At 44.1% G+C, this 23930-nt stretch overlaps 1 long non-coding RNA gene across 1 annotated transcript; it reads right to left on the bottom strand.

Annotated features, from left to right (window-relative positions):
* Positions 1–4141: 4141 nt before the first annotated feature.
* LOC140390129 (uncharacterized) lies at positions 4142–23912 on the bottom strand. Its single transcript, XR_011934565.1, has 4 exons — positions 23865–23912; positions 6600–6777; positions 4822–4903; positions 4142–4237 (listed from the first exon to the last, which is right to left on the bottom strand). It is a non-coding gene; the product is annotated as an uncharacterized lncRNA (long non-coding RNA).
* Positions 23913–23930: the final 18 nt, after the last annotated feature.

Here is a 23930-nt window from a genome sequence, read left to right as displayed (position 1 = left end):
AAGGAAGTTTGTCCCCAGGTACATCAGCTCAGCAGGCCAAATTAAAAGCACTGACAGAAATTAAATGAAAATGAAAATCGCTTATTGTCACAAGTCGGCTTCAAATGAAGTTACTGTGAAAAGCCCCGAGTCACCACATTCCGGCGCCTGTTCAGGGAGGCTGGTACAGGTATTGAACTGTGCTGCTGGCCTGCCTTGGTCTGCTTTCAAAGCCAGCGATTTATCCCTGTGCTAAACAGATTCTTAATGCTAAATGGCTATCGTTTACCTATCACTTTTACCTAGAGAAAATAACTGGCTTCCACAGTCGGCTCTTTTGGTAAATCGAAAGAATAAGTGAAATATTATCACAATAAGATCAAAGACACTATTCATGCAATAGGATAGGTAAAAGCGCAAAGAATAACTCATTCACATTGTCATAGCAGTTTTAAACAATAGAGTGGATAAGCATTGCATTACAAGCATTTCAGCAATAATTATTATAATTCTTAAAATATCATTATTATAAAATAACAATTGATAAATTAATCAAATTTGATTCTACTGATTCAGTATTAATAAATTATACGTTAATAATAGTCAAATAATTGATTGATCAGTAACATTTCAACAATAATATGTCATTTCAAGTTCATCTAATGGTGGTGCAGTTGGGTTAGTGTGAATTTTTCTGATATTTGGTCCCCTGCGTTTAGCGATTAGTTCTTTGATGTACTTAACGCATTGATATGTTATGTAAATGATGAATCCAGCGACACAGGAGAATAAGATTATTCTTACTGCGGACATTCCAGTGTGTCCCAACCACCCACAAAGTTTATCTCAGAGAGGGATAACGGGGGGTGGATCAAGTTTCTTGATTTCATTTTGGATATGTCATGCTGGATTTGCAGGTACAGCATTAGTTATTTTATTTGACTTGCAAGTCTGTCTCAATTCACAGTGGTACAAAACACATCTTGCTTTCTGTACCTCCGGAATCAAGTGGGTCTGTAGGACAAAGGAATCTCTACTAATAGCACAAAAGGCATCACGTTTCACATACACGATTCCCATAGGTCATCCTATATCCCTCCTGACCTGGCCATACATCCTAATTGGCTCACTTCCAATCCCGTCCTCTGGCCCCCTATTACCCAGCATCCTTTTCCCCTCCGTAGCTGGACACACCTCCTCCTTGCTTTGCCATGCATTCTGAAATCCTTTGTCTGTGAACTTACCAGGATGAGACTGGCCTATCTCTACATTACAGTAACTAATATCTCTAAAGTAACTATTTTATATCACATTCGTCATTCCCTCCTTTTATCATTCCATGATAACCGAACTATCCAATCCATAGCTACGGTCCCTCATCTAAAAAGATCCGTCACTGCATTTCCAATTCCTGGCGTAGCCCCCCTTCATCTGCTGCACCCACCCTCATGGATTTTGACAGTCAAGATTTTAGGGGCGTTGATCTGTTCCAGTGCGCCCCGCATTCTACCCATCACACATTTAAGGATGGCTAGGCCCACAAAGATGCAGCCGATAGCCACCACTAAATACATGGCCATATTTATCAACCAGTCCTTCCAACCTCCAAATCCCCAGTTACCCCAAGAGCCAGGATCCTGCATTCCGTCCAGGTGATCCCGTATGTGATCCATAAATTTAGTGATGTTAGCGGTCAAGTCTTGAACTCCCATGATACACTTGCCCTGTACTATGGCGCATACCCCACCCTCACGGGCCAGAAGATAGTCAAGAGCATACCGGTTCTGCATTGCAAACAACCGCAGCTGAGACAATTCCTTGGTTATTGCCCCAAGGGCTCCCAAGGTTTCATTTCCCAAGATGGTAAGGCCACAAATAAAATAATTCCTATCGCTGACAGCCAAGGAACCCCTACACCTCCCAGTGTCAAGACGCTCAGAATCCCCCACCCGGCTGAGTGGCCCCGGTTGGGTGCGAGAACCTGAGGTTTTTTCCAGTTCTCGCAGAATTCAGCTGAGACTGCCCGGCGTGCTAACTGATTATGCAGCATCCACGCCGAGGGGCAGGGGACTGTGGTAGGGACTAGAGTCCCAATAGCAATTTGGCGGGGAAATGGGGGTGACAAAACATTGGTCGCTGTGCCATTAAATAAAAAGTAGTATCCTTGCTCCGTGTGCAGGCGAGCATCACAATCAGTATATCGGTTGCGTAGGGATCCCCCAGTAGCCCAGTTTATCCAGCTTCGAAACGCCCATTCGGGCCGCCTGGCAATGCGGAAAGCCCTAGTCCCAACAGTGATATGAGAGACATTCGCCCAGCCCCAAAGGAGCTGGAGGCCGGCGTTCAATGGAACGCAGGTGGTGTTGTAACAAACGCATTGGCCAGACGCCTGGGTGATATGACACCTCTTGTCCGTACAGGTGGGGAACAGACATGTTATATTCGTTTCCACCTCTACCAGCAAACAGCCGTATCCTTCACTTCTGAAACAATTCTCCTACGACCGGGAATCCCTATTGGGAGTGAAGTGGCTAGGTATGTACGCCCTCCACCGTTGCAGCCTATCATACTGTGAGTGGGAATTATCCCGAGGAAGGGGAAGGCAAATAGCCGGTGGTGCTGAACCCGGATCGTAAGGAAGAGTGACTTGCTCGGGCGGTGGCTCGGAATGCTGACAATGAACCACCGTTTGGGGAGTGCCCCAAAGCGGTGAAATAGAAAATAACCTAGACACCGCTGCGGGGTTCGGGTAGCAGACAACCCGTCCGTGGCCATACAAGCGGTGGTAAATCTGGTAGAAGCGATTCATACTACCCGTGTTTTCCTCAGTTTGGCCTTTAACTAAATTAAGTGTATCTCCTGATAACCTACGTTCTAACTGTACTTCCCTTCTCACACGCCCCGTCCTCTCTCTAGTCCCCCTCTCTCTCTCACAACCTCTTCCTACGCTCGCCTGACAGTCTGATGTTACCTTTATCGCACCAATCATAACACATCCAAAATCAAATTTACATGTATTCCAAAAACAAGGCAATGTCCATATAATGTTTCCTTCCCATCGCCGGGACCGGTGCAATTGCTTCATGAGTACTGCATTGTCCGTGAATTTGATGACCTTCCATGAGTCGATACCATGTCCTCGTATATGGGGGCAGCGAAGAACATCACCTTTGCATAAATGAAATGTCCTTGTAGTTTGGTTGGGGTTACAAATGTAGATAATATTTCCCTTTTCCATGTCCGTCGCCAATAACACTCCAAGCGAGGTGAGGCCGTAGATCACACAGGCGATGCGTAGCCACCCCATCATATTCCACACCTGTAAAATAGCACTGGAGAAGGGAGAAGAGAAAGTAACCGACCTTTTTACAGTAGTGGAGATGGACCCAATTTACAGTGATGGAGATGGACCCAAGCACTCCGCCCCTCCACTTTAACTGCTGTGGGGGTGGTAAGGAGAACTTGGAAGGGCCCGTCCCATCGCGGCTCCGACCCCTTCCTAGTCCAATTTTTGACCATGACATAACTACCGGGCTGGACTGAAAGTGAGCTAGGTACTGGGGGCGAAGGCTGGTGAGCCGTGTGGACCTGGCCATGGAGCTCCTTGAGCACCTGAGTGAGGGCTAGAACATAGGTGGTCATCTCTTCAGTCATATGGTGAAACTGAACCAGTCTGGAAGCATGCAGGCCCCAGGGAGTTCTAAGAGGCCTGCGATAAAGAATCTCGGCAAGAGAGAGCCGGGCCGGTCCCGCAGGTGTAACCCGCAGCTGGAAGAGGGCAACGGGGAGCAACTTAAGCAATGTCAGTCCCGTGTCTGCTCTTAATTTAGCCAATTTAGTTTTGAGGGTCTGATTGTGTCTCTCAACCAACCCGGCCGCCTGCGGTCTGTAAGCACAGTGTAACTGCTGGCGTATGCCCAACTGGGAGCAAAACTCCTTGTTAATTTGTCGAATAAAATGAGGCCCATTATCAGAACTTAACTGAGCTGGTATACCGTACCGGGGAATGATTTCCCGCATCAAAACTTTAACCACAGTAGCAGCTTTATTATCGGTAGTCGGATACGCCTCGACCCATCTGCTGAACACATCCACAATGACAAAACTTAAATTTCTTTACCCGTCAGTCTGGCCTCAATAAAAGTCAAGATGGATTTGCAGGTACAGCATTAGTTATTTTATTTGACTTGCAAGTCTGTCTCAATTCACAGCGGTACAAAACACATCTTGCTTTCTGGACGTCCGGAATCAAGTGAGTCTGTAGGACAAAGGAATCTCTACTAATAACACAAATGGCATCAAGTTTCACATACACGATTCCCATCGGTCATCCTATACCCCTCCTGACCTGGCCATACATCCTAATTGGCTCACTTCCAATCCCTGCCTCTGGCCCCCTATTACCGAGCATCCTTTTCCCCTCCGTAGCTGGACACACCTCCTCCTTGCTTTGCCATGCATTTAGAAATCCTTTGTCTGTGAACTCACCAGGATGAGACTGGCCTATCTCTACATTACAGTAACTAATATCTCTAAAGTAACTATTTTATATCACATTCGTCACTATTGTTGAGGACCGTTTAATTCTTTGTAATAAATCTTGAGTACATTTATAGGCTGCGTTAACATCTAAATAATTAGCACAAACACTATTGCCTACTTTCATCCCTTCAGAGTGATTACCAATGAGGCATATTGATCCTTTTTGTTTAATATTAGTTGGGAGGCTAATATATTGAGGATTTTTGTTTGGATTATATATAAGTTGGTGCCATCCTGAAAAGGTTTTTAGTGGATAGACTGCAGATTTCCATGATGAATTTCTGTAAATAAATTTTGTACCTTCCTTTTTCACATGAATATTCTCAAGAACGGACCACTACAGAGCGAGCGACGTTTTGATAGATGTACCATTCTGCTGTTTCTGAAGCATTAAAGGGAATAGTTAGAAAGGGAATACCCTCTCCTGAGTTAGTCCATCACACGAACCTGCCTCCCATCCATTGACTCCATCTACACATCCCGCTGCCTGGGGAAAGCGGGCAGCATAATCGAAAACCCCTCCCACCCGGCTTACTCACTCTTCCAACTTCGTCCATCGGGCAGGAGATACAAAAGTCTGAGAACACGCACAAACAGACTCAAAAACAGCTTCTTCTCCGCTGTTACCAGACTCCTAAATGACCCTCTTGTGGACTGACCTCATTAACACTACAGTGTGTATGCTTCATCCGATGCTGGTGCTTATGTAGTTACATTGTATACCTTGTGTTGCCCTTTTATGTATTTTCTTTTATTCCCTTTTCTTCCCATGTACTTAATGATCTGTTGAGCTGCTCGCAGACAAATACTTTTCACTGTACCTCGGTACACTTGACAATAAACAAATCCAATCCAATCCTCTGATCCAATCCAATCCAAGTAGGGGTTGCAATGCATACCCAACAATTGGAAATGTTGAAATTTTTAGCATATACCTTAGATGTGTAAAGGAATGTGTTCTTATTCAGTTCTGGTGCAACACTTACAAGCCAATCAAATAACTGAAAATGAATATTACAGCAAACATTTTACAGATCTTAATATTTGTACGTATGCTTCACATGCAATGCGTGAATCCAACTTTTCTTTCCTTAGTATTGCTTAAAACACTGACATACTGATTAAAAATTGATATCATGATTACATAATTCAGTAATAAACAATTAATAATAATTTCATGTATACAAATAAAATGATTATACAATAGAAAGTTGAGTATATGATTTAGTAATAAATGGTAAAATGATTATCAAAGTTGATTATATGATTGAGCAATGAATTATTAATAATAATTCACTAATAAATGAATAATAATGCAGTAAATAATAGTTCAACAAAAACTTTCCATTTTGATGTTATTGGCTAGTGGTGCATAATGAATAAATATGAACCATGTGGATTGCTGGGGCACTATGGGTAGGCATGCATTAGCCAAAGTATCTGATCACATTGTTCAAGTTTCGATTTTGCATCTTGTAATTCTTCAACAACTGCTGTTAGTTGGTCTTTAATGGACTTAAGGTCATGATCGAATTTCGTTTTTGCAACTGTCTCTTGATGTTTTTGGAGCTGTGCCATTCCTGCAAAAGACCATTTCATACGTTTTCCACCTTTTAAGCTTGTGGTTTTTCCCCATGCCTTCTTGATATTATCAAGGGACCACTGTCCTTTGGGGATATCATATTTTGACTCAATTTTTGTGGCAACTTCAGACAGTCCAAATTGTCTACAAATCAAAGATCTAAGATCATCCAATATAACGTCAATAGAGACATCCAGTACAGCGCAACCTCCCTTGGATGTTGTGGGAAGTAGTTCTCAACCATTTGAAGATCCTGAATCTATTTTAGGAGTCATGTCCGCCATAAACTCAGCCTAACACCCAATTTTTTGGTTGTCAACTATGTGTAATCTGTGTACACTACCGTGACTATTTTTTTCAGTCCCGTTTTATTTTAGTTTCAACGACCGGCACCCGATCGGATTAACACAGTCTATAAAAAGATCATTTCTAAGGGGTCGAAGCACTGCTTCATGCGGTTTTAAAACTGTTAATGGATGAAAAAGATGTTTCTTACCCCAGTCTAGCCGTTTCTCTTTGGGTCTTCCATCCTTCTGGTCTTTCTTTGGTCTTCTGATTTCCTCCTGGCTGGCTCCTCCCCTTTTTGCTGAACTACGCCAGTTGTAGAGATCTTCCATGTGGATCTAGTGGCACTTGCGATCACTAAACCTCAGTCGAAATTTGAGTTAACACATCTCAGGTGCAAATAAGAATTGTTTTATTTGTCTCTATTGATTACAATTGAGAATCATTTAAATCGTATTCTCTAATAAGTCCAGCTAGCAAAAGGACTCAAAGAGAAGCAATTTTGTAGACAATTCAACTTTCAAATTATACAGAAATTATTTTCTTGCTTACGGCAAACAGCTTGCAATAACTTCAAAAGTCAAGAGTTAGAAAGTGAAATATGAAAGATAGAGAGACAGCGAATAGTTAAGTCAAAGTATAGATTGATCCTGGAATGGAATATGGCCGTACGAACTACCACGGTTATACTAAATCGTATCAGCCTTCAGCCATCTAGCTATACCCCTATGTAATCCTAATTGGTTTGGGTTAGAATCAAATAAGTTTGATTTGACAGTTAGCTGTCTGTCTTTAATGTGCAACATTAACTTGAAATGTTTCATAAATTAATTCTTGAATGTGTTCTGGAATGCGATTCTGTGTCGTTATTGCAAGCTGTTTGAACTGGATTCTTGCTGAGGACAATAGCGCCTTTAGGTTACTGTGCCATTGTCATGGAGCCTGCCCTGTCCTTAGACACTGTCTTGAAAAATGTATTCATTAGCTTGGTGAAAAGTGTTTGTTTTATCATGGGTTTTCTGTTTCGGTTAAATTGTGTATCTTAATGTAAATGAATTATGCTGTGTCATGCTGAATATGTGTTTTGAAATGACCTGAGGTTATGAGTGAATTTTTAAATGGGTATTTAATTGACTAGGGGCTTAATAGCTAAAGAGCTATCTTTTACCTATCCGTTTTACCGAAAGAAAATAGCTGGCTTCTGCACCTCTCCGCCAGCTCTACGGTCGGGGCCTCGGAGTATTTACGGTCTGCCTCCAGTATGGAGTCAACCAACTGCTGCCTACTCGTCATTTCCTCCCAGTCTCTTTGCGCTTTGAAGGTGACAATTTACCTCTAATCACGGCCTTTCCCGTCTCCCAGAACGTGGAGGGTGAGAACTCCTTGTTTTGGTTGTTCTCCGTATACACCGCTATGGCTTGTTATACCCTTTCGCTGAAAGCCTCCATGCGGGACTTTGGGCCCTGCCCATCTCCAACCTCACATCCATGTAATGTGGAGCGTGTTCGGAGATTACGATTGCGGAGTATTCCACTTTGACCAACCCTGGAAGCACCAATTTCCCCACCATAAAGAAGTCAATCCTGATGTATACGTTGTGACTGGGGAGGAGAACTCTTTCTCCCCTGGGTGGGTGAACCTCCAATGGTCCAATGCCCCCATCTGCTCCATAAAACGACCGAGTTCCTTCGCCATGTTTGAGGTCTCCACTGTTTGGCTTTTTCCAAGCATTTTTCTTTATATTCCCCCACTCTTTCTTCCTTCCTCTGACTTACTAAGGTTGGGGAATGAGTTACTGCGTCTTTTTTTGTCGGGTTATCATTGACAAGTGGCTATTTTTTGTGTCCATGGGAAGAGAGCCACCTAACGTACGACTGCTCAGCACATCGTCGGCACCAGAAGTCGCTTCAAAGAAATGATACTTTTTGGACGGCAATTGCATATGCATCAGGATCTATGACTACCACAGAGCAACGGTACGCTCAGATAAAGAAAGATTGTTTAAACCTGCTTACGGCATACAAACATTCCATGACTACATCTATGGATCTCCGATGTTCAGGGTCGAAACAGATCACTGACCATTAGTTCACATAATTCAGAAAGATTTGAATGACATGACTCCAAGACTGCAACGAATACTCATGAAACTAAGAAGATACACTTTCAACTGGTCTACACTCCAGGTAAAGATCTTATAATTGCTGATGCATTGTCTTGTGCTACAGACACAGGGGAACAACAATCTGAGATTGTTCAACTAATTAAAGCTCAAGTGCAACTTCAAGCTGAAACTCTTCCTGTCTCTGGTGAAAAACTCAAGCTCATCAGAGAGGAGACTAAAAACGATGAAATGTTACGAGTAATCAGCCATATGAGAAATGGTTGGCCGAAAGGACACTGTTCGAATTTCAGAAATATTCAATCTGTCCTCACTGTTGTAGATCGTTTTCTACTTTGTCTCGATCGTCTTGTTATTCCTATGACACTAAGGCACATGATACTCCAGAAGGTTCATGAAGGTCATTTAGGAATAGAAAAGTGCAAATGCCGAGCGAGACAGGCAGTGTATTGGCCTGGAATAAATGCTGACATAGCCAATTTTGTTTTAGAATGTGAGACATGCCAGCGAAATCAATTGACTCAGAGTAAAGAAAAACTCACATCTCATGATCTTGAGAAGACTCCATGGTCGAAAGCTGATCTTTTTCATTTTCATGGTCACGATTATGTGTTGATCATCGACTATTTTTCAAATTACTCAGAAGTAATAAAATTGTCTGATTCTACTTCAAAATCCGTGATGAAAGCGACTAAAGAAATATTTGCTCATCACGGGATACCTTGCAGAGTCATGACAGACAATGAAACTTGTTTTGATAGCAATGATTGGACAGAATTTCCTCCCAGCTACAAGTTCACTCATATCAGGCCTGGTCCTCTTTATCCGCAATCTAATGGCAAGGTTGAAAAAGGTATTTACATTGTGAAACAACTTTTTAAGAAAGCACTTGACTCTGGTTCAGATATGTTCTTAAGTTTATTGAATTATATGGCTACTCCTCTCTCAACAAATTTATCTCCTGCTCAGTTGTCAATGAACAGAACGTTGCATACAACTCTTCCATGTCTACGACTACCTGGTCCTGATCTTCAGCCAGTGATAAAGAAAATGCAACATCAAAAGCATCTTCAGGAGAAATACTACAATGAACATGCAAAATCATTGGAACCACTTAATCCAGATGATTTAGTGAGAATTCAGATTCCCACTGGAGGATGGTCTGATCTCGCTAAGGTCATAAGTCAAGCAGCACAATACTCATACATTGTTCAAGCAGCTGATAGTTCTGTTCTCAGAAGAAAGTTCTGTTCTTAGAAGAAATCGATGTGCCCTTCTGAAAGTTCAAACTTCTCATACATTATTTCCAAGTCTTCAGTTTGATGATAATTTATTTTGTTCTACTTACAGCATCTGCTAAGCTACAAGATGACTTCCAGAAGCCGTTAAAAACATCTACCACTGCACTGACTGGATTGAGGAGATCATCCAGAATCAGAAAGAAACCCGACAGACTGAATTTATAAAGTGAAACGAATGAACTGTTTAACAAATTTTAACTCACTTGTTAACTTTTGGTATACATATTAATGTATCATGTAATAATATTATTCATATTTTCTGCTTTGTACTGTACAAAACATCTTTAAAAAAAGGGGGATATAATGATATGTATAATCTCAGGAGAGTAACGGGTTAACAAGATGATGTTCATGTCTAGCAACAGGAGATGGCATCACTGAGAAGTCTTATAAAAGGCTGCGTCTCTTGGCATTATGGAAGAAGCTGTTAGAGAAGTTGATGTCGAAGGATAGTGTGAAGTTGAGTTAGAGTGCAGGTTATATATATTAGAAAGATAATTAATTACGTATCATAGATTCAATACTATTATTTTGTTAGTTGTACTATTATTTTGTTAGCTGTTACTCAGTAGAGTGTGCGAACCAATTTAAGTAATGTAAAATAAACTAGTTTTGATTTAAACATCTAGGTTTATGTTCTTTGTCAACACTACGACCGTGGCTGTCTTGGAGAATACAAGGAACATAAAATCCCCCTCAGACCAAAGTAATTCCCAATGCTTGAGACTGACTGTGGCTCTGATCTGGAAACTGGCTCGCTCTCCATCAGCGACAGGCTCTCTGGCCAATCTACTTCAATTGGGAATTAAACAATTGGAGCTAAAAGTCAGCTTTGATTGTTCGAGCAGCACCATCTTTGTTCCTGGCTGCTACCTAATCTGTCACTTTCAATGTGATAATGGAGTAAAACACTAAAACTGTGCTGGCAACAAATGCAGCTTTTTGTCTCACCCCATTAGCACAAAAAACAGACCGTTCAGCCCATCTGTTTTCTACAGGGGCTACTGCTTCACATGATCGTTCTCCATATTTTATCTCAACCCATCAGCAGAACCTTTTTTTTGATCACCTAATTACCTGGGTTCCCGTTAAATACATCAAAATTATTTGCCTCAACCATTCCCTTTGGGAGCAAGTTCCACATTCTACTAATTCCCCTGGGAAACAGGTTTCTCCTGAATTCCTCATTGGATTTATTATTGACCATCTTAACTTTCTGGACCATCGTTTAGGACTCCCCTAGACAAGTGAGAACATCTTTCCATTTACCCCAAATTTTTTATTTTAAAATTCATAATTATTAAAGAATTCTATGATGTCCACCCTCAGCCTTCTCTTTTCTCGGGAAAAGAGTGCCAGCTTGTTCATTCTTTCCTGACAGTTACAATCTCTCAATTCTTAATATCATCCTTATCATTTTTTCACAAAGGGTCACCTGGACTCGATGACCTTTTGTCTCCCTACAGATGCTGCCAGACCTGCTGAGATTTCCCAGCGTTTTCTCTTTTGGTTTCAAATTCCAGCATCCGCAGTAATTTGCTTTTAATCTCTCTGGAGCCTTTGACATGCCCCACCACACTATCCTCTTCCTGATCCTCTTCTGTGTTGTGCAGTCAGTGAGACTGCACTGACTTGTGGCACTTTTTTCTCTTCAATTCTTGATAGAGAATCTGCTGCAATGGTGAATCTTCCCACCGCCATCACTCTGGTTCCTACCAAGGGTCAGTCTCTGCTTTTCAATTCGATTCAGCCGCTCGGGCTCGAGTGTCCTCACATCCCAACTCCCGAACGTGGGGCTCCAACCGTCGCTGCGCGCGACAGAACTACAACACCCATCAGACACCGCGTGCTGGCTCTCTCTCTCTCTCCCTGGTGCCACACTGCCGCTTCTCACTGCGCAGGCTTAGGGGCACATGCGGCATGAGTAATGTAGTTCAACCCGTTAAGAGTTTGTCAGGAATGCGGCTGCGCAGAACTGGACGGAGCAGTTCGTGATGTCCCGCCGCCTCATACGTGATTGGCGGCCTGGATTGATTGGCATTTCCATTATGGAAGGTCTATTCTTCTTCGTCTAAGTGGCTCTGAGAGCCGTCAATCAATGTTCAGCTGTTTGATTGGCTGTGTGTTGGATTTTGTGTGTTTATTGGAAGCATTTCCCTTTTGATTTACCGGCTGAATTTTGTTGATGGCTCATTACTGAATATGAGAAAGTGAGCTGTAATTTTCTGGGAGGGGCAGAGACATTTATTAAAATGCCTTTTAATGTCTTCTTTAACATTTTTAACTGAAGGCCTCTACCTTTCTCAAAAGTCTGGGCTGTGGAGTGAGACTTGAACTCACAGCATTCTGACTCAGAGACGCGAGTGCTAACTCAGGCACGGTTGACAGTAACACATATTTCTAGATTAAATTGTATTAGATTAAGTTTCTAAGGGGTTTGATTTACATTTACTGTCACGTGTACCTCAGTACAGTGAAAAGTATTGTTCTGCATACAGTCTAGACAGATCAATCCGTACATGAAAAATATTGGACATACGATAAATACATAATGTAAATACATTGACATTGGGTGAAGCATATGGAATACAGTACTACAACAGTAGAGAAGATGCGTAAAGAGTTCAGTTCAGAAGAGGGTCATTCAGGAGTCTGATAACAGCAGGAAAGAAGCTGTTTTTGAATCTGTAATAGATATAGAATTTGCAGTGCAGAAGGAGGCTATTCAGCCCATCGAGCCAGCACTGGCCAATGGAAAGAGCACCCCACTTAAGCCCACAACTCCGCCCAATACCCGTAATCCCATTAAGGGCAATTTAGCACAGTCAATCCACCTAACCTGCATGTCTTTGGACTATGAGAGGAAACCGGAGCTCCCGGAGGAAACCCACGCAGACACGAGGAGAACCTGCAGACTCCGCACAGACAGTGACCTAAGCCGGGAATTGACCTGGGACCCTGGAGCTGTGAAGCGACAATGCTAACCACTGTGCTACCGTGCCGCCCTCAGTCCAAAGAACACAATGTCAGTGCGTGTTCTCAGACTTTTGTATCTTCTGTCTCATGGAAGAGGTCGGAAGAGAGAATAACCTGGGTCGGACAGGTCTTTGATTATTCTGGTCGCTTTCCCAAGTCAGCATGTGGTGTAGACAGAGTCAATAGTTGGGTGGTGGGTTTGCATGATGGACTGGGTTGTTCAGGACTTTCTGTAGTTTCCTACCGTCTTGGGCCGAGTAGTTGCCATACCAGGCTGTGTTGCAGCCAGATAGGATGCTTTCTATGGTGCAGCTGTAAACATTGGTAAGAGTCAATGTGGATATGCCAAATTTCCTTTGTTTCCTAAAGACGTATAGGCGCTGTTGTATTTTTTTGGTCGTAGCTTCGACGTGGGTGGACCAGGACAGAATGTTGGTGATGTGCACACCTAGAAATTTGAAGCTGTCACGGTAGCATTGTGGATAGCACAATTGCTTCACAGCTCCAGGGTCCCAGGTTCGATTCCGGCTTGGGTCACTGTCTGTGTGGAGTCTGCACATCCTCCCCGTGTGTGCGTGGGTTTCCTCCGGGTGCTCCGGTTTCCTCCCACAGTCCAAAGATGTGCAGGTTAGGTGGATTGGCAATGATAAAATGCCCTTAGTGTCCAAAATTGCCCATAGTGTTGGGTGGGGTTACTGGGTTATGGGGATGGGGATGGGGTGGAGGTGTTGACCTTGAGTAGGGTGCTCTTTCCAAGAGCTGGTGCAGACTCGATGGGCCGAATGGCCTCCTTCTGCACTGTAAATTCTATCTCCACCTTTGTACCATTGATGCAGACAGGAGTGTGTATGACACTTTGCTTCCTGCAATCGATGACCAGCTCCTTAGTTTTGCTGACATTGAGGGAGAGATTGTTTTCATTGCACCACACCACTAGGTTCTCTATCTCCCATCTTTACTCTGGCTCATCGTTGTTTGATATCTGACCCGTTATGATCGTGTCCTCAACAAACTTACAGATGAAGTTGGAGCCACATTTTGCCACACAGTCTTGTGTGTTTAAGAAGTATAGTAGGGGGCTAAGTACGCAGCCATGTGAGGCTACGGTATTGAAGGCTATCGTGGAAGAGTTTTCGTTGTTTATCCTTACTGATTGTGGTCTATGGGTCAGGCAGTCGAGGATCCAGATGCAGAAGTAGGAGTCAAGTCCCTGATTTTGGAGTTTGGATATGAGTTTGGCTGGGGTTATTGTGTTGAAGGCGGAGCTGTAGTCAATGAATAGGAATCTGACCTTGGAGTCCTTGTTGTCGAGATGCTTCAGGGATGAGTTTAGGACCAGGGTGATAGCGTCCGCTGTGTATCGGTTGTGGCGGTATGCAAATTGCAATGGATCAAGGCATTCTGGAAGTATGGAGTTGATGTGTCTCATGACCAATTTCTCAAAGCACTTCATAATGATTGATGTCAAGACCAGTAGTCGTTGAGGCACGTTTCCTGGTTCTTCCTTGCCACCGGTATGATAGTGGTCTTCTTGAGGCAGGTGGGAACCTCAGAACGGAGTAGGGAGAGGTCAAGGTGTCTGCGAACACACATGCCAGTTGGTCTGCTCTGGATCTGAGTGCAGGACCAGGGACCTCTTCAGGACCCATTGCTTTTCGTGGGTTCACTTTCAAGGAGGCAGATCTGATTTCAGAGGCTTTGACGGTAGTTACGGGTGTGCTTGAGGCTGTTGGGACAGTTGAAAACAGTTTGTTGGCTTCCTGCTTGAAATAAGCATAGAATGCATTGAGTTCATTTTAAGTCTGCGTTAAGTCTCAAGGATGTGCACAGAATGCTTTCTGCCGGTAAACCTGCAGCCTGAAAGTTTGATTCAATTTAAAATGGTAATTAGTTCAAGCTGCAGTTGTTAGTGTTGTTTTTGTGTCTGGGTTCCTGAAGCTGTGAAAAGTGGTAAAGTCCCTGGTGCCAGCTGGAATGGACATTTTAAGGTATTGTCTTCAATCAGTGCTGCTGATTAACTATTCTGCTTTCATTCACTCATTAAGGTTCTAATGTTTAGACACAGTTCTAACAGTCTATCAGGAATAAAACTCGATGAATAACCCACTCTTTCCAGGAAAGCTCAGTGTTTCCCTCCCTACCCCCTCCTCGAACCAAAAAAAACCCAACCGCTGTAAAGATCAAGAGGAAGGCTCGAGGGCAGGTGGAAGTAGAAAGAAGTTGAACCGTGATGTCACAGCCTGCAGGTAAGGGATTGGCTGGTGACTGGTAAGTAGTTTTTCTTTTATTTTCCCTCAGGTGTTATCGTACGGGGCGCAGAGGTTGCTGAGTGACTGCTTGCTGAGAAGGGGAGTGAATAACAGGTAAGCTCTTTCTTTTTCTTTTTTTATCTAGAGGGGATGGCAGGGAAGGTAGTTCAATGTTCCTCCTGCAGAATGTTTGAGGTGAGGGACGCCGTCAGTGTCCCTGCTGATTTCATCTGTGGGAAGTGCACCCATCTCCAGCTCCTCAGAAACCGCATTAGGGAACTGGAGCTGGAGCTGGATGAACTTCGGATCATTCGGGAGGCAAAGATGGTCGCAGATAGAAGCTTCAGGGATGTAGTTACTCCGAAGAATAAAGATAGATGGGTGACGGTGAGAGGGGCTGGGAGGAAGCAGTCAGTACATGGATCCCCTGTGGTTGTTCCCCTTAGTAACAAGTATACCGCTTTGGATACTGTTGGGGGGGACGACTTACCAGGGGTAAGCCATAGGGTACAGGTCTCTGGCACAGAGTCTGTCCCTGTTGCTCAGAAGGGCAGGGGGGAGAGGAGCAGAGCATTAGTCATTGGAGACTCCATAGTTAGGGGGATAGATAGGAGATTCTGTGTGAACGAGAGAGACTCGCGGTTGGTGTGTTGCCTCCCAGGTGCCAGGGTCCGAGCTGTCTCGGATCGTGTTTTCGGGATCCGTAAGGGGGAGGGGGAGCAGCCCCAAGTCGTGGTCCACATAGCTACCAACGACATAGGTACGAAAAGGGATAGGGATGTAAGGCAGGAATTCAGGGAGCTAGGGTGGAAACTTAGATCTAGGACAAACAGAGTTATTATCTCTGGGTTGTTACCCGTGCCACGTGCTAGCCAGACGAGGAATAGGGAGAGAGAGGAGTTGAACACGTGGCTACAGGGATGGTGCAGGAGGGAGGGTTTCAGATTTCTGGATAATTGAGGCTCATTCTGGCGTCAGTAGGACCTCTACAAACGGGATGGTCTACACCTGGTCCAGAGGGGTACCAATATCCTGGGGGGGAAATTTGCTAATGCTCTTCGGGAGGGTTTAAACTAGTTCAGCAGGGGCTTGGGAACCTGAATTGTAGTTCCAGTATACAGGAGGTTGAGAGTAGTGAGGTCATGAGTAAGGTTTCAAAGTTGCAGGAGTGTACCGGCAGGCAGGAAGGTGGTTTAAAGTGTGTCTTCTTCAATGCCAAGAGCATCCGGAGTAAGGTGGGTGAACTTGCGGCATGGGTTGGTACCTGGGACTTCGATGTTGTGGCCATTTCAGAGACATGGATAGAGCAGGGACAGGAATGGTTGTTGCAGGTGCCGGGGTTTAGATATTTCAGTAAGCTCAGGGAAGGTGGTAAAAGAGGGGGAGGGGTGGCATTCTTAGTCAAGAACAGTATTACAGTGGCAGAAAGGACGTTTGATGAGGACTCGTCTACTGAGGTAGTATGGGCTGAGGTTAGAAACAGGAAAGGAGAGGTCACCCTGTTAGGGGTTTTCTATAGGCCTCCGAAAAGTTCCAGAGATGTAGAGGAAAGGATTGCAAAGATGCTTCTGGATCGGAGTAGTTGTTATGGGGGACTTTAACTTTCCAAATATTGACTGGAAACGCTATAGTTCGAGTACTTTAGATGGGTCCGTTTTTGTCCAATGTGTGCAGGAGGGTTTCCTGACACAGTATGTAAATAGGCCAGCGAGAGGCGAGGCTATTTTGGATTTGGTACTGAGTAATGAACCAGGACAGGTGTTAGATTTGGAGGTAGGTGAGCACTTTGGTGATAGTGACCACAGTTCGATTATGTCTACTTTAGTGATGGAAAGGGATAGGTATATACCGCAGGGCAAAAGTTATATCTGGGGGAAAAACAATTATGATGCGATGAGGCAAGACTTCGGATGCATCGGATGGAGAGGAAAACTGCAGGGGATAGGCACAATGGAAATGTGGAGCTTGTTCAAGGAACAGCTACTGCGTGTCCTTGATAAGTATGTACCTGTCAGGCAGGGAGGAAGTGGTCGATCAAGGGAACCGTGGTTTACTAAAGCAGTCAAAACACTTGTCAAGAGGAAGAAGGAGGCTTATGGAAAGATAAGACTTGAAGGTTCAGTTAGGGTGCTCGAGAGTTACAAGTTAGCCAGGAAGGACCTAAAGAGAGAGCTAAGAAGAGCCAGGAGGGGACATGAGAAGTCTTTGGCAGGTAGGATCAAGGATAACCCGAAAGCTTTCTATAGATATGTCAGGAATAAAAGAGTAGGGCCAGTCAAGGACAGTAGCGGAAGTTGTGCGTGGAGTCCGAGGAGATAGGAGAGGTGCTAAATGAATATTTTTCGTCAGTATTCACACAGGAAAAAGATAATGTTGTCGAGGAGAATACTGAGATTCAGTCTACTAGACTAGAAGGGCTTGAGGTTCATAAGGAGGAGGTGTTAGCAATCCTGGAAAGTGTGAAAATAGATAAGTCCCCTGGGTCGGATGGGATTTATCCTAGGATTCTCTGGGAAGCTAGGGAGGAGATTGCTGAGCCTTTGGCTTTGATCTTTAAGTCATCTTTGTCTACAGGAATAGTGCCAGAAGATTGGAGGATAGCAAATGTTGTCCCCTTGTTCAAGAAGGGAAGTAGAGACAACCCCGGTAACTATAGACCAGTGAGCCTTACTTCTGTTGTGGGCAAAATCTTGGAAAGGTTTATAAGAGATAGGATGTATAATCATCTGGAAAGGAATAATTTGATTGGAGATAGTCAACACGGTTTTGTGAAGGGTAGGTCGTGCCTCACAAACCTTACTGAGTTCTTTGAGAAGGGGACCAAACAGGTGGGTGAGGGTAAAGCAGTTGATGTAGTGTATATGGATTTCAGTAAAGCGTTTGATAAGGTTCCCCACGGTAGGCTACTGCAGAAAATACGGAGGCATGGGATTCAGGGTGATTTAGCAGTTTGGATCAGAAATTGGCTAGCTGGAAGAAGACAAAGAGTGGTGGTTGATGGGAAATGTTCAGATTGGAGTCCAGTTACTAGTGGTGTACCACAAGGATCTGTTTTAGGGCCACTGCTGTTTGTCATTTTTATAAATGACCTGGAGGAGGGCGTAGAAGGATGGGTGAGTAAATTTGCAGATGACACTAAAGTCGGTGGAGTTGTGGACAGTGCGGTAGGATGTTACGAGTTACAGAGGGACATAGATAAGCTGTAGCGCTGAGCTGAGAGGTGGCAAATGGAGTTTAATGCAGAAAAGTGTGAGGTGATTCATTTTGGAAGGAATAACAGGAAGACAGAGTACTGGGTGAATGGTAAGATTCTTGGCAGTGTGGATGAGCAGAGAGATCTCGGTGTCCATGTACATAGATCCCTGAAAGTTGCCACCCAGGTTGAGAGGGTTGTTAAGAAGGCGTATGGTGTGTTAGCTTATATTGGTAGAGGGATTGTGTTTCGGAGCCATGAGGTCATGTTGCAGCTGTACAAAACGCTGGTGCAGCCGCATTTGGAGTATTGCGTGCAATTCTGGTCGCCGCATTATAGGAAGGATGTGGAAGCATTGGAAAGGGTGCAGAGGAGATTTACCAGAATGTTGCCTTGTATGGAGGGAAGATCTTATGAGGAAAGGCTGAGGGACTTAAGGCTGTTGTCGTTCGAGAGAAGAAGGTTAAGAGGTGACTTAATTGAGGCATACAAGATGATCAGAGGATTGGATAGGGTGGACAGTGTGAGCCTTTTTCCTCAGATGGTCATGTCTAGCACGAAGGGACATAGCTTTAAATTGAGGGGAGATAGATATAAGACAGGTGTCAGAGGTAGATTCTTTACTCAGAGAGTAGTGTAGCCATGTAAAATGTCTAACTCCCGATTATAATGTCCAAACCCCGATTTAAAATGGCGAATGGAAGAGGCTGATGGGAAAATCAGCCAACTGGACTCAAACATACAGCTGCAGGTAAAACAGTGTAATTCGCCTCTGGGGAAGCCAGACCGAATCGATACCTGCAGCCATCAACATAACAACAGCCCAGCCATCTGCATATTAATCAGCAATCCCCGGGAACAATTGATACAAAATAGACACACAAAGCCAACCCAGACCTTTCGGCTCCAGCAGGAGATGACACAAAGAGAGGTAAACGACCACCCCTCGATCAAGGAATCGCTCCAGCATTGGAGAATATCGAACCAAGTGATTGGGACCAAGTCCAATCACTTGGAACCAGGTACAAGGTCCGCCCCGAGAGGCGGGAAGCCCCTGGGGACTATAAGAATAGGGGCCAAGTTCAAATTGACCCTTCTTCTCCTCTCTGCACCCTTCGAGACCCTTCTGCAGAGAACGTAAGTTTTACTCCAACGATCGCTACGGGATAGGCACTCCTGACTATCGACCTGTACCAGCTTTTGAATCCCGCAGGCTCAGAACCCATTCGAAAGGCCATTTGTTTCCCTGACCTGGTGGGCCATTTCCAAAGTTAATTATTGGCCTGTTAGTTGTAGGAAGTAGCTTAGAAGTAGGATTAATGTATAAGTATTGATTGCTGTATATAATAAATGAGCGTTGATTTAACTCTTACTAAGCGGTGCGTTGGATTATTAATCATTCCTCGAACTTGAACCACGTGGCAGTATCAGAAAGATACCTGGCGACTCAAGAGCAAAGGTGACAGAATTAGAGCAATTAAACTAAGGCTAAAACGAGCAACAGTAGTAAGGGCGTTGAATGCCCTGCCTGCAACAGTAGTGGACTCGCCAACACTAAGGGCATTCAAATGATCATTGGATAGACATATGGATGATAAGGGAATAGTGTAGATGGGCTTTAGAGTGGTTTCACAGGTCGGCGCAACATCGAGGGCCGAAGGGCCTGTACTGCGCTGTAATGTTCTATGTTCTATGTTCTATTAGTGAGGTTTTGGAGCTTGTTTTCAAATTCCTCCATGACCTCCCCTCTCCCTACCTCTGGAGTCTTTTCCACCCCTCAGTACTGCACTGGAGTGTCAGTCAGGATTTTTTGTGCTCTGGTCCTCGAACGGGACTTGAACCCACAACCCTCTGACTCAGAGAACAAGGTTATGGGTTCAAATCCAACTCCAGATGGATTATTCCAGGAACACAGATTCAGGGTGTAGTCAGGGTCACACGAGGAATTCCTCAGACTCTGAGCTCCCTGTACAAACCCCATCCACCATTTATTGAAACAGAAACATGTTTACAATGAGTGAAGGAATTATTCTGTAGATATTTAGACACTGCAATGATCATGAAGTCAGCTAGGTCACAATGTACCACACTTAACAAAAATTGCATCAATTGGTCAAACACGTTATTTCAATGTTTGTTTTAATCAAACTATTTGAAAAATTTGCAATACCCACATGGGCACAGGCTTTGGTCGAGAGTTTACACTGTTTCTGTTGATTTATCAGCATAATCTGCCTTAAATTGGCAGTATCAGGAATATAAATGTAAGTTACGTCAAATATAAATTGCCCTCTTGTGATCTTTAACACTGGTTAAATATCACCCAGGAAGCTGGTACCAACCACAGAAATGACCACAGCTGCAGATGGGAATAATGAGGTGGCGAGTTTCTGCCGATTGTGCTTGTTTGAGGCGGATCTTCAAATTACACTCAGGGGTTTTTGGTTTTTTGGCACCCACTGTGAGTCATATTCATGACGTCAGTCTAGAGGCTGTGGCCAGTAATTATTTTGGCAAACTACAGGCCCACAGATTTCAGTTGTGTCACATAAACAAGAGAAAGATTTAAAATAGTTTAATACAGTCGAAATTATTATCTCAATAATGTTGTTTGGAGTTCTGCTTTTTCTTTTCATTTGACAGAGTTTTAAATGGTGAATGCTCTCTCCATTCCTCATCTTTATAATGTTAAAGGAGAAAGAGGGAATGGAGGAGAGAAGAGAGTGATATGAGAGAGGAAGATAGCAAAGGGGGAGATCGGAGAGAGAATAGAGGAGAGGATGAGAGGAGAGCGACAATGGAGAGAGGAGCAAAAATTCAGATAAATTCTAAAAGGACCGCAGTGATCATTGCAAGAAACTAAATTCTCTGATATTTAACATGAATGGAAGACACTGAGAATGAGTGGGAATATTCTGCACAATAATGAATATCATCAGCAGCCACACTGTGTTCTGCTCACACATGTCACAGCAGCTTCAGCCTCTGTTCCCAGCCACCATCTTCTAAACCTCTAATGAGAAACTGAGTTTTGTTCAGAGTTACATTTTCCAGGAGAAACATCAAAGACCTCAGAAAAACTCCAGTATATCAAACAGCTACTTCAAGGAATCCTCACAATTGACCTACTGACCACTGAAAGACATCAATATCTGCAGATGATGAGAAAAGCTTTTAAGTACATTGGGTGCCGGTGGTGGATGTGAGCTGGGGCTGGATTTAAACTGGATTCTGGGCCAGCGGTCTCCTTTTTTTCTGATTTATTGATTATCATAGATTATCATAGAATTTACAGAGCAGAAGGAGGCCATTCGGCCCATCGAGTCTGCACCGGCTCGTGGAAAGAGCACCCTACCCAAGGTCAACACCTCCACCCTATCCCCACAACCCAGCAACCCCACCCAACACTAAACTAAGGGCAATTTTGGACACTAAGGGCAATTTATCATGGCCAATCCACCTAACCTGCACATCTTTGGAGTGTGGGAGGAAACCGGAGCACCCGGAGGAAACCCACGCACACACGGGGAGGACGTGCAGGCTCCGCACAGACAGTGACCCAAGCCGGAATCGAACCTGGGACTCTGGAGCTGTGAAGCAACTGTGCTATCCACAATGCTACCGTGCTGCCCCTTAACTCCACTTGGTTCCATATTCCGCAATCTCCTTCCTAACATAAACCTCTTAATCTAATTTTACATATTATCAGTTGACATTTCAATGTAGAGACTGCATTTGGGGTGCTGGGTAAACTGAAGACAGGAGTTAAAGGGACAGGATTTGCCTTGAAAGTGGAAGTGTCATTGACCCTGAGTGTTGGGATAGTTCACAGTCCAGGAGAAACATTGCATTGATTTGTGTCAGTGGAAAGCCAGTGACAGAGTGAGAAGGGGGCTGAACAGGAACTGCTCAGATTGGTTAAGAAGTTAAACAGAAAGTTCCCTGACTGTCACAGAATGTGACAATTTCTGGAGAAGGAGCTTTGACATTTCTGGACCAAACTTTACTCCACCCCAAATGGGACACAAGCCCTGGCTCATGAGGCCAGCGCCTTATCCATTAGGTCACTGGGGCTATACAAGATGGGGGTTTGGCGATTGTAACTTTGACCCTTTGTCTCGATTAAGTCACTGCCAAATTTGATGCCTTTGTTGGCTGGCCCTTTCTTTTCATCCACAACCAGGTTGCATCAATTCCAAACATTCCAGTGATGAGCTGACAGGATCAGAAATTACTTTTAGTGTGTCAGTTAATGCTGGAAGAGTATGTTATATGTGTGAACAATTGTTTTTCTAGAAGTTTCCTTGCTTGCCCTGACAAAATGTTTCAGAGATTTCCCAGCCCAGATGTCCGAGTCCCCAATAAAACCAATCCTCTTTCTCACCCTGACCCTTTCCCCAGGTATAGACTCCATATTAACTCCTTCAAAATTCATGAGAGGCAGATTTGAAAGTTTCTGGTGGACAACCGGTTTCATCGTCCAGGGACAGTTGAGACAGTGCTTGAGTCTGTATCTTACCTGTTCTGTACATTCATTTGATGGGAAGTGTCAACATGCAGATGTTATTCCATCCCATTTTGAATGTGGAAATGTTATTCCTTCGAGTTCATATCCCATTATTTTTAAAAATGTGATGAAAGTTTCTGCCTCTGTCAAGCTTTCAGACAGTGAGTTCCAGACCTTTACTATCCTTTGGGTGAAACAATACTTCACAACATCCCTCTAATCCTTCCATCAATAACTTAAAATCTCTGCTGCCTGGTTATTGACCTCTCTGTTCAGAGAAATAAGATTGAAACAAATCCATCAGCTGCCTCGCCCACTTCCCTCTTCCACTAGCCCGCCCGGACAAACTTCCATTAATACTCCCTCCTGCCCCAGCCCTGAAGTCACATCTTTCTCTAGTTTCTCTCCTATCTCCCTTCATGTCCACTCTGAACCCATCTTGTCCATGAGACCCACCTCCTGTTCGCTCCACCATATTCTCAATAAACTGACACCCAGCTGCCCCTCTTGTTCCCATGTTGGCTAATATTATTCAGTTCTCTCGCTTCAGATGTTGTCCCCCTCTCCCTTAAATCTGCTGTTATCTCCCCCTCCTTTGAAAAACAATATTTGACCCCCTTCTTCATTGCAAACAACTGCCCCATTTCCAACCTCCCTTTCCTCTCCAAAGTCCTTGAACATGTTGTCACTTCCTAAATCCTGGAAAGGGACACGGGACCAGAAGTGATGAGGGGTTTGGCGCGGTGTCATATTAGGTGAGGGATGAGAGGTTACCAGTGACGTTGCCGGGGAGTGAGGGATCGAGTCACAAACCCAGTCAGAGAGGAAATATTTTATTCCCTTTCTCCTTTACCCCCTTCTCTCCTGTGTCTGTGCTGATCCCACCACTGCCCATCATCAGTGCTTTGGATGCAGAGGGTCTATCTTTTCTGATCTGCTGTACATATTCCACACTGAAGTTGTCAATTTGAAAGCCTCCGACGATGAAGAATGCTATTCCCACACTAGAAATCTCTGTCAAACATTTACCAGAGGGGGACGGCGGGGGGTGGGGGGACGGGACTGAAAGAGCAGTTGCAATAAGTGTGGTTTTGCTCAGATGGAACAATAACAAGTTTAAATCCCCACCTGATCTGCTGCTCAAAGTCGCCTCCGTTTCCCCGGTCAGTTTCCCAAACTTCAGGACACTCCTGT

This window comes from Scyliorhinus torazame, chromosome 14, assembly GCF_047496885.1.
Source record: "Scyliorhinus torazame isolate Kashiwa2021f chromosome 14, sScyTor2.1, whole genome shotgun sequence".
In the NCBI taxonomy this organism is placed as follows: Eukaryota; Metazoa; Chordata; class Chondrichthyes; order Carcharhiniformes; family Scyliorhinidae; genus Scyliorhinus; species Scyliorhinus torazame.
This window is presented reverse-complemented; position numbering and strand designations above follow the sequence as displayed.